General features: G+C 43.8%; 1 protein-coding gene across 11 annotated transcripts in view; it reads right to left on the bottom strand.

Annotated features, from left to right (window-relative positions):
• LOC147122263 (receptor-type tyrosine-protein phosphatase F-like) overlaps positions 1–11,656 on the bottom strand; it is a 654,652-nt gene that overhangs the window by 115,056 nt on the left and 527,940 nt on the right. The gene's annotated exons all lie outside the window — the stretch shown is intronic.

An 11,656-nucleotide genomic window follows, 5' to 3' on the forward strand; every position in this document is an offset into this window, starting at 1 on the left:
ATCATCCTTTGGTTTCATGCCTCGACAATTTTTTTTAACACTAATAACCAACACAAGTTCAACAGGTGAGAATAGGTCTGTGCCACAATGCAAACCTAATGAGATAAAGGAGACAAATTCTCCACCCTTGTACCATTCAAGAAACTTTCTTTATTACACATCTTGGAACTGTACACCTCCACTGAAGAGGACAGGGTGGTAAGCCAGTTAGAACATTCTCTTTTTACCTCCAGGACTTCGATACAAATCTAGTTTGGAGGTGACAGACACATTTTACCAATGGGATCACATTTTGAATCCATTCCAGACAAAAGGCAAGAAGTTTGCTTCTCTGCAGTGGGAAGACGTTAAAAGCTAGATGCTGTTCTTATAATGGTGCATCTCGTTATCATAGAATGATACAGCACAGGAGAAGGCCATTTGGCCCATCGCGCCTGTGCCAGCTCTTTAATAGAGCTATCCAATTAATCCCACTCTCATTCTCTGTAAAAGTTTTCCCTACTACTCAATTTGTCTACAGCTTTAAAAAAAACTGATTTGCAACTAACAATGGCTGCTCCAGGTCCATGGACTCAACAGAACACGTGTGACTGAAACAGGAATCATGACAGAGGAGAGCCACAGCTCAAAAAGTTAGGTTCTTACCTCACGCATATTGTGACATTCCTTGTAAGTGTGGTTGGAATTAAGTGAACCAAAGTGATTGTACTCTAACTTGTCTTACAGATGGGCATAATCATGAGTTGTACACAAACTCAGTTACACATTTTTATTCCCGTTACATTCAGTGTTTTTTTCAGCCTGCTGTTCCATTCATTTACTAGAACGGGTTTCGATTTACTCTCCCCATCAACTTTTGACTATGTCAATTCAATCTTTGATTTTATTTTATCATTATTTTATTTCATCCTTTTTATTTTCCCCCATGCTATTTTTATTTGTGGGGAGGGGTTAGGGGAATGACCATGAAAATGTAATCAGTTGAAGCTGTTTCAAAGATTAGCTCATTATGCAATCAGAATTATAAGCCAGAATATTGGAAGGTTTTTAAAAACACAAAGGAGGAAATAAGATAAACGGAAAATTATTCAACTACTATAAACTCCCTGTCTGGCGAAGTATAGGGTGGTAAGATATAAATTTGGGGTCACCAACATTTTTAATTACAAATATATTAGTTGTAGTGCCAGATTCTTCTCCATCGGAAGGAAAATAAATTTGTACGGCAAAATGTGTGCACATTATAGATTTGTGTTGGTTTATTTAGCTCACTAACATAACCTATACATCTTACTACAGTAGCTGCAGTGTCCAAATATTTCTCAAATACAATGCTCCTTTCCTAATAATGCTACCTCTGAAACCAACAATGCACAATATATTCCCCACCCTATTCTACTAATGGAGAAATTGCCAAGCTCCTGAACTGCATGTTGACAGAGTTTTAATAGACATAAAGGTTTCTCATGACAACTTAATCAGACCACAACTTAATTTGTGTTAACTTGGCAAAATGCCATAGGATGGGAAAACACACAATGAAAATCATTTTTTTAAGCTGTGACCCCAGACCCATCTTCCATTACTTAGACTATCAAGAAATTGTTTTGCAGACATGATTTATTTGAACTGACAATTAGATATTACAATGTGTGGTCAACTGTAAAGTATCATAAATATCCTCTTAAGCACCTTCCATTCCAAACTAAGTAAATATCAATTTTGAAGATAAGCAATGTGGATCTAAAATAAATTTAAAGCAGCTTGTTCTTCCTAGGTGAGAATGGATTTATTATGACCATATTTAGTGGGAGAAAAGCAGAGAATGAACATTCAGTTCTCTGTACTGTGAAGAGGTAGTTAGGGTGACGCAATTTTTGGTGGGAAAATATATTCAGTGACTATGCCTAAATATGCTGAATATTAAAACAATTCCACCGAATGAACGAACACAGGAACTAAATTGGATTAAAGGATAGGAACTTCTCTAACCCAGAACATTCCTATACAATAAGTTCAGACTGGCACGGGTCCCCTTGTCCAATTTAGTGACCATTTCACAAACAGTCAAAACCAGACAGGTTGCTGTTTACACTGTAGATTTTGCTATCAAATGCAATAGCCCTGAAAACTAATTTCCCACCTGAGCATTTCCAACACCCAGTTTAAAGTGAAAGTTTAATGCTATAATCTGGATGTGCTGACTAGTGTAAAATGATTCCAAATAATGTGCTTATACCAGCATAAAAGTTACAAAGCAACAGAAAACATTACATTTTCTGGTACAGACATTCCTAACCTTGACAAGCGCACTACTTCATTAGAAATGTAGAAGAAGTCAGTCAGGAAATATTTCAATAATTCTTCAGTTGTTTTCATAAGTACGCAGGTACACAAAGAAGCCATTTAGTACCTGATATTGCAACTTCAAAGTCATTGGTAAACAACTTTTACATGAGAAAGAAATAGCTGTTTGCCAAGTAACAGCTCAGACAGTACAAGAGAAACTTATGAGATGTTTTGACTACAAAAAGCTTTTGTCTGAGGTCCTCTGTTGCTTGCAATTCCACCACTCTAATCAAAGGAATTTAAGACTTGACATTTCATTTTTTTTGTAAAGCATGTCCATTGTTAAACACAGCTCACTGTCACTGTGAAACAATTGGATTTGGTCTCAGTCCATAAGACCATATTAATGAGCATCACACATGCTATACAATCCTTTAAAAATAGTTTAACCACTATGGGTTAACATTTTGACTGCTAAAGTACAGGACAGTTGCTCCCTGACAATGTGATCAGCAACCAATATCTCAAATTTTGAGCAAAATTTTAGATATTGCTGTGGAACAAAATGACAATTGAATATTGGTCCATTTTTCTCTGTGGTGTGTCCGGATTTGTACTACAGGAAACTCTTTTTTATCTGGCACCAACGGAACCGGTGTGGTGCCGGTTGATCAAAAAGTCCGGATTACAGAGAGGTATACTTACTAAGGTACGAGAACCCCGTACACGGCCACAAATCCAGGCGCCCCTGTTGCATGCCAACAGGTGCAGGAACCCCGGTTACATGGCCACAGATCCAGGCGTCCCTGTTGCATGGCAACAGGTGCAGGAACCCCGGTTACACGGCCACAGATCCAGGAACCCCGGTTACCCGGCCACTAATATGAAGTAAAACTCACCTGAACCTACTCCTGAATTTTGCCGGTTAAGAGAGATTTCCGGTTATTTAGGTGCCGGTAAAAAGAGAGTTTCCTGTATATATTCACCAGATTGAGCACTTGGATGTAGACCCTCATGAGAATATAAAAATGTGATCCATGACGATTGCACTGTTTGTACCCACAACTCCAGTGAGCCCCTGATCTCAGATATGGCATCAGGAGGTGCTAAGCAAAGGCAGTGCACACTCCTACAGGAAGTATGAGAAATTTTGTAGCGAGTCATCTGGGTCACTCTCTGCAGTCAGTTGAAGAGTTCCATTGGGAGGGGCCAGGAAATCGGGTCACTTGGCTGCTTTCAGCCAGAGAATGATAAGTGACCCATATATACATAATGAGAACTGAAAAATTTAAAAGAGAAGAAATACTTTTATAGTTCCTGAGGGCAGACTCCTGCAAGCGATTAGGAATTGTATTGCCTTGTTATGTAACAAATCGATTTCATCCATGTAGGCGTGATATTTAGGCAGTTATAGGAATCAAATACACAAAATAAAGATAATGTGGAGGCCTTAAGACTGCAAATTATCAGTTGAGATATTTGTTGGGACAAGGCAGCAGAATTAGAACCTCAAGTGAACCAGACATGAAGACCTCCTGCTACTGTTCAAACTCTTTAAACTGGAATCCTGATATTTGTCTAACGTGCTTGGATTTCACTGCTTAACACATAGAAACATAGAAGATAGGAGCAGGAGTAGGCCATTCGGCCCTTCGAGCCTGCTCCGCCATTCAACGAGATCATGGCTGATCATCCAAACCCTAGCACCCGGTCCCTACACCGACAGCCATCCCACCCAAGCCCTATCCCTGTAACCCCACATATTTAATTCCCCCTAACACGAAGGGCCAATTTTTTTTATCATGGCCAATCAACCTAACCCACACATCTTTGGACTGTGGGAGGAAACCGGAGCACCCGGAGGAAACCCACGCAAACACGGGGAGAATGTGCACCTACCCTAAAAGGATTTAGTTGTTTAATTATACAACACATCCTCCTGTAGTCACTTATTCCATAACCCAGAAATAATGCTGATGTCACATGATCTCAGGTTACCGGTGGTCACAGCCATCATTAGCATTAAAAAATGCATATAATTAGGATTATATAACATTACAGGAGCACAAGGATACAGGAATATGATTTATCTTGGGACATTTGCCTTTGTGGTTTTAAGTTAAATTCTTTCGCAGCCTATCATTTCTGGTTGTCCTCTATTCCTCTGAGGAGATGCAAAAAGCCCAGTTTTGAGTGAGTGAATGAGGTAGTTTGAGAATGAGAGTGATAAAAAAAAATCTTCCTTTGTGAAGGTTTAGAACATGAAGTTATCTCTGATGATATCATGTTATCCTCCTCTCAACATATTTCACTGTCGTCAATTACAAATACTTATACATTACTGGGAAGTTTCTTTTATATAACTTTTAATAGTTAAGCCATTCAGTTAGATAGGGGTCAGGCGTACCCAGTTTGGACTTGAATTCCCTGTTAGAAATACCACAAAACCAAGATTTCATGATCTTCTCTAATAATTGCCCCTCTCTCCTGCAAAAAAGATGGGAGTCACCATATATTTTTACATGACAGAAGGAACGGGGAGAGGCAATATACACTTAATGGCATAGTTTTAAAGATTGTGCAGGGACAGATGGACCTGGAAGTTAATGTGCATAGGTCCCTGAAGGTGGCAGGACATATTGAGAGTGGTTAGCAAAGCATATGGGATCTTGAGCTTCATAAATAGAGGTATGGAGTACAAAAGTAGAGAAGTTATGCTGAACCTTTTTAAAGCGCTGGTTAGGCCACAACTGGAGTATTGCGTCCAGTTCTGGTCACCACACTTTAGGAAGGATGTGAAGGCCCTTGAGAGGGTGCAGAAGAGATTTAACAGAATGGTTCCAGGGATGGAGGATCTTAGCTACAAGGACAGGTTGGAGAAGCTGGATTTGTTTTCATTACAGCAAAGGAGGTTGAGGGGTGATTTGATAGAGGTGTGTGTACAAGATTATGATGGGGTTGGATAGGCTAGACGGGGAAAAGCTGTTCCCACGAGTTGATGGTACAAGGACTAGGGGACACAGATTTAAGGTTTTGGGCAAGAGATACAGGGGGGAGGTGAGGGAAAAACTTTTTTACGCAGCGAGTGGTGAGGACCTGGAACTCGCTGCCGACGGAAGTGGTGGAAGCAGAGATACTCGGGGGGAAAAACTCAGTTGCTTTGCGCCTCCTGTTAGCTGAGGGCGCTAATGGGGCGTGATGTAAGAAAAAGGAGTCTCACACATCAAGTAACTTTATAGTAAGCTTTAAGCAACTTATAAACACGCTATATACAAGAGAGGTCTTCACCATGCCTCTGGTAGAAGCCTCTTACAATACTGAATAGTTCAGTATTTATACCAGTCCAACAGGAAGTGACATATGACAGGAAGTGATGTATGTACCAAGTTCATAGTTCACAGGAAGTGATGACATAACTTCCCGGAAGTTATTATTATTATCACATTCTTCCCTCCTGCAGGATTAGAAGGCTGTGGTCTTCCTTTTGTTCCGCAGCCGCCGAACGAGGAAGAGTCGCACCCGTTTGGGTTCCCGTCGTAGAGGGTCGCTGGTCCGCTTACATGCGGTTGGCCATTGGTCAGAGTCTGTGTGGCCTGGATTACCCTGTGCAGGGTCGGGGAGATCATGGCTTCGTGTACGAGCCCCAATAGGTTCAAAGTCGGTCTGCCTCTGTTCAGAGGGAGGTGCAGAGCTGGTCTGTGGCAGATCAGTACTTTCGTGCGCGGTACTGGGAGGGTCGCAACTTTGAGTACGGGGTTCTACCGCCACCAAGCTAGTTGGTGTCTGATCAGGATCCTGGAGAGGGGTACCCGATAGGTCCCAAGAGTTTCCTGGTGAAATGCCATCACCCGATGTCCCAATAGGTCCTGGTGGGCAGGGAGCCAGATCCCGTAATGATACGGTAGATTCTCGGCCGTCGGAATATCGTATGTTTGCATAGGTGGGGTTGGCATCGGTTAGTTCGACCTCGTCTATGAGAGGGTCATTTTTAGACGTCCGAACGTATCTTCGGAGTAATACAGGTCCAGGAGTAGTTAGCCATGACGGGAGTGATGTCCCATGAGATGAGCGACGCTGGAATCCAAAGAACCGCTCATGAGGTGTAGTATTTGTGGCTGTAGAAAGCAGGGACCGTATAGAGTGCAATACATCCGGAAGCACTGCTTCCCATTGCTGGTCTGGTAGGCCCCGAGATCTTAAAGCGAGACGTACGGAATTCCAGATGATACCGTTATACCTCTCTACCTGCCCATTTCCGATGGAATGGTATGGTGTTGTTTTGCTTGTAGCAATTCCCCGTTCCGAGAGGTAGTCCTCGAGTTCCCTTGACATAAAGGATGGACCCCGATCTGAGTGAATATAAGCCGGCATGCCACAGAGAGAGAATACCTGCTCAAGACAGCAGATTACTGTGGACGCCAGCATATTGGAGCAGGGGAAGGCAAACGGAAAACGTGAATATTCATCAATCATGGTGAGCAAATATGTGTTCCGAGTTGAAGAGGGCACTGGGCCCTTAAAATCGATGCTAAGTCGTTGCATCGGTTGGGTTGCATGTATGAGTATACCATCTGAGGGGCGGAAGAACTGAGGTTTTAATTCCGCACACAGCCGGCATTCTGAGCATATTTTCTTTACATCCCCAGTAGAAAAAGGGAGATTCCGTGATCGTACGAAATGTAGCATGCGCGTAACGCCAGGATGACACAATCCATTGTGGACATCCATGAGAGTAGAGGACGACATAGTGGAGCAGAATGCCCGTGTGAGGGTGTCCGGGGCCACATTCTCCTTGCCAGGCCGATAGTGAATGGTATAACCAAAAGAGGCCAGTTCCATCCTCCAAAGTTGTATTTTATTATTCTTAATTTTGGTTCGTTTTCGATTATCGAGCATGAAGGCGACTGATCGTTGGTCCGTGATTAATGTAAAGTGCTGGGGAGCTAGAAAATGGTTCCACTTCCGTACTGCCTCTATGATGGCTGTGGCTTCCTTCTCAACCGGAGGATAATGTAGCTCAGCACCTTGTAAGGTCCTGGACATAAATGCTACAGGACGACCTTCCTGATTCAGAGTAGCCGAGATCGCCACCTCCGAGGCATCACATTCGACTATGAAAGGGAGATTCTCATCGATGGAGTGAAGAGCCGCTTTCTCCAACTGTTTTTTGAGAAGGTTAAAGGCTGCAACAGCCGCTGTTCCCAATGGAAATGATCTAGCATGCAGCAAGGGTTGGATTTTGTCCGAAAAATGAGGAATCCATTTAGCGTAGTATGCAAACAGACCGAGAGCCCGACGTAAAGAAGCCGGATTCTTAAGTGACGGGAGCTCTTGGAGCGGGCGAAGTCTTTCTGGGTCTGGCTTAATGATACCATTGCCTACGCAGTAGCCAAGGATGTTGATGGTCGGTTGCGACTCAACAGATTTGGATTCATTCAAGGTTAAGTTACGGCGATGGAGGGCATCCCGAAATTTTTGGAGGTTGGCGTCGTGTTCCTGTTGATCGTGACCTGCAATTGTAATGTTATCAAGATAGGGAAAAGTGTCCCTTAGATTTTCCTGTTTAACCAGGCCATCCATTGCCCGTTGGAAGACAGCCACTCCATTAGTAACCCCGAATGGGAGGCGACGAAATTGGTACAGCCGTCCATTAGCCTCAAAGGCCGTGTACTGCTTATCTGAGACCTTCAAGGGTACCTGATGATAGGCACTTTTTAAATCGTAAGTTGAGAACACTTTGTATTCGGCCAGTTTATTAACCATATCATCAATGCGTGGCAATGGGTAGGCGTCCAAGTTGGTATATTGATTGATGGTTTGCGAATAATCAATGCATAGTCGTTGTTTGTGAGGTTTTAGAGGGTTCTTGACAATGACGACTTGAGCCCGCCAGGGCGATGAACATGGTTCGATGATATCCTCTGCTAGAAGTCGAGAGATTTCAGCCTCAATAAAAGATTGGTCTTCCTGATTAAAGCGCCGCGATTTCGTTATTATTGGTTTGCATCGAGGCGGAATACTGGCAAATAATGAGGGTTCATCCAGTGAAGCTGCTGATAATGCACAAAACGGTAATTTAGACGGTATATTAGAAATAGTAAGACCAGGTTTGGATCCGCCGAACTCAATAGTGAGTTTCTTATGCTGTTTCTGGAAATCCAGCCCTAAGAGGAGATCACTACATAAGTCCTTGAGTACCGAAAGTCGGGTGGAGGGATACATGCGACCATTAAGTGTCATATCAACAATACAAAAGCCGGAGATTCTGGTATTAAGTGATGACTGAGCCATCGCAATTGCCTGGTCCAATGGGAAGACATGTAGTTTCAACTTCGCAACAATCTGTTCTTTAATGAAACTACCAGAACTTCCTGAGTCAATTAAGGCATCTAAGGTATGCCCTTTAATTGAAACTTTTTGTAGCTGCATGAGACAGGTTCTGTGGGCAAGCAGCTGTAATTGGTGTCGTTGCACAGAGAGTGGCTAAAACTCTCGGTGTGCTTCTTCGGGAGAGAGCTCGAGAGGAAGTTTGATAGGTCCTAGCTGGAGCATCTTGATAGGCCCTAATTGGGGCAGTTCGGTAGGCCTTAGCTGGATTGGCTCTCGTAGAGGCCCTTGATAGGCAAACTTTAGCAAAGTGTCCTTTTTTTTTTGCAATAACTGCAGATTGCATTGCGAGCAGGGCAGGTTTTCCTAGGGTGAAAAGCATCTCCACAAAAGAAGCATTCCTTCCTAGATTGCCAAGAGGCTGCTAAAGTGGGGTCATCCTCCTCTTCTTCATCAGAATTATCAGAATTAGATTCCCCCATGATAGGGTTCGCCTGAGACCGCTTGAATTGTCTGGTTGCAGTTACAGCAGCAGATCGAGATCTGGGCAGCTGGTAAGAGGTCTGCATTCCTCTTTGCCAAATCCAGAGAACAAGCTAGGTCAAAAGCTTTTTGTAGCTCAAGTGTTTTACTTTCTAGTAGACGCTGGCGTATAAATGGAGAGGCAATCCCGCAGATGAAAGCATCACGAATCATTTCTTCGCGGTACAGCTCAGCTGAGGCTGCCTGAAAGTTACAATCTATGCTGAGCCTGCGAAGTTCTTGAAGGAATTCGTTAATCGATTCCCCTGGCCCTTGTTGGGCTGTGGCCAGTAGATGTCTAGCATAGACCTCATTTGGAGTCTTGGCATACAGTTTCTTAAGTGCCCGAATCACCTCATCGTAATTATCCCATTCATCAACATATTCAAACACTTTTGGGGTCACATAGTTGATAAGTATCCTCAGTCTAGTAGGAGCATCCGCTTTACATTCATCCAGAAAATTCTCAAAAGTACGGTACCAATGCTTCCATACCCTGCCAGCTGCTGGTGTGTTCGGGTCCAAGTCCAGACGAATAGGTCTAAGGATTCTCTCCATGATGGGTGGTTCCCTGGATCCTTAACTCCGAGTTTGTCCGAAGGTCTAGTATTTGTGAGTGTAAATACTAAGTTGCTTAAATTGATGTAAGAAAAAGGAGTCTCACACATCAAGTAACTTTAAAGAAAGCTTTAAGCAACTTATAAACACACTATATACAAGAGAGGTCTTCACCATGCCTCTGGTAGAAGCCTCTTACAATACTGAATAGTTCAGTATTTATACCAGTCCAACAGGAAGTGACATATGACAGGAAGTGATGTATGTACCAAGTTCATAGTTCACAGGAAGTGATGACATAACTTCCCGGAAGTTATTATTATTATCACAGGGCGCAAGGCAACAAGTGCCTGGGCGCGGCGTCGCCAACGCCTCCCACGAAATTCAGCAGGAGATTACCGGCGGCCCGTTTGCGCCCCCTGGCAATGCCCCGGCCGCGATCTTTGGTAGTGCCCCGACTTACCCCCGGACGCTATGTCCGACGGGGTCAGGGGGGCCTACCTGCGGCCGGGTCGGCGCTAATTAAAGGCAAGGTTCCGGGCGGCCATTTTTGTTGCTGTCCGCCTTCCAGCACCTGCCTCCGTTGCTGTTCCTGGCCTCTTCTTCAGCCCCCCCGCGGAGTGCCGGCTGCGCTCCGTGAGCCCGGAACTTCTCGAGTGCCGGGCTCTTTTGCCGGCACTCCAATCCCTGGTGGCCCAGCTGGGCCCCGGGTCGCGCTGCGCTGAGCCCCTCCCCTTTAAGAAGGGGAGGAAGGCCTGCAGTACTGCGGCACGTAGCATCGCGATATTCCTTCGCAGTACCCCAAGAGGGAGGCAAGGCGCTAAAAGTAGCGTCCCGGCGAAGTTAGTGCCCCAAAGGGGACGCGACTCAATTTTCCCCCCTCAATGTTTTCAAAGGGAGACTGGATAGGCACTTGAGGGGAATAAACTTGCAGGGCTAAAGGGATAGAGCGGGGGAATGGGACTGACTGGATTGCTCTACAGAGAGCTGGCACGGACTCGATGGGCCAAATGGCCTCCTTCTGTGCTGTTATGACTCTATGACCTGAAATGTGCTGAGGTTGTCTCATTACATGTATTCATTCTTACAGGTTCTCAGTTTGAGTATCTTATCGCACATGAAGACCAGCACATTAACAAAGGGTTTTATAGAGCTCAAATTTATTTCATGTAATTTTATTCTGTGCAAAGATTGATATAATTAGATAATTACATAATTTATAAGTACACAAATTAGCTCATATGAACTAAGTATTTGCGTATTTGCATATTATCATGAGTTGTGTGCTTTAATGGAAGAAGTTTGAAGCTTTATATACTGGTTTGGAATTCTTAATAGACAACTCTAGAATCAATTTGCTTTGGAAGCTATCCTGGAAAATGGGATCATTCAGAAGAAAAGATCTATACTCACATTTCTGTAAGATTTGTTAAATCTAGGGCAGAAATCTGTTATGTTTGTCATCTGATTCGGATTGGATTGAACTGATGGGGTTCACCCAGAACGTTGAGGGTAAAGGCTGTTCCATATGTCATAAGAAAATAAGTAATGAGAAAAGACCATGGGCTGGATTTTCATTGAGGAGGCGTGACTACAACTTTCGGGGTTGTAGTCCCGCCTCCATCGAGTTGTGGCCAACCCATGCGATTTTCACTTGATTGACCTTATTGAGCCCGCCCAACGGGCTCAGCAGGCCAATTAAGGGCCACCCGGCAACAGGTGGCATCACAGATTGACATTTCATCTGTCAAAAGATTTTGACAGATGAAATATCAGCGTTTGACAGCTCTTTGAAGCTGTCAAACACTGACAATCTGTACTCCAAGTTAATTCCTTCCTCTCAGGCTTATTTAGAGATCTCTCCAGAACAGAAAGCTGAATGCTGCAACTTTTGACAGCTCGCGGCCATTCTGCTTTCTGTGCCGGTGAGATGAGGGACACCCAAGACCTGAAGGAAGGA

Source organism: Somniosus microcephalus, chromosome 3, assembly GCF_052327205.1.
Source record: "Somniosus microcephalus isolate GS21.2 chromosome 3, FLI_Smic_1.0, whole genome shotgun sequence".
Taxonomy (NCBI): Eukaryota; Metazoa; Chordata; class Chondrichthyes; order Squaliformes; family Somniosidae; genus Somniosus; species Somniosus microcephalus.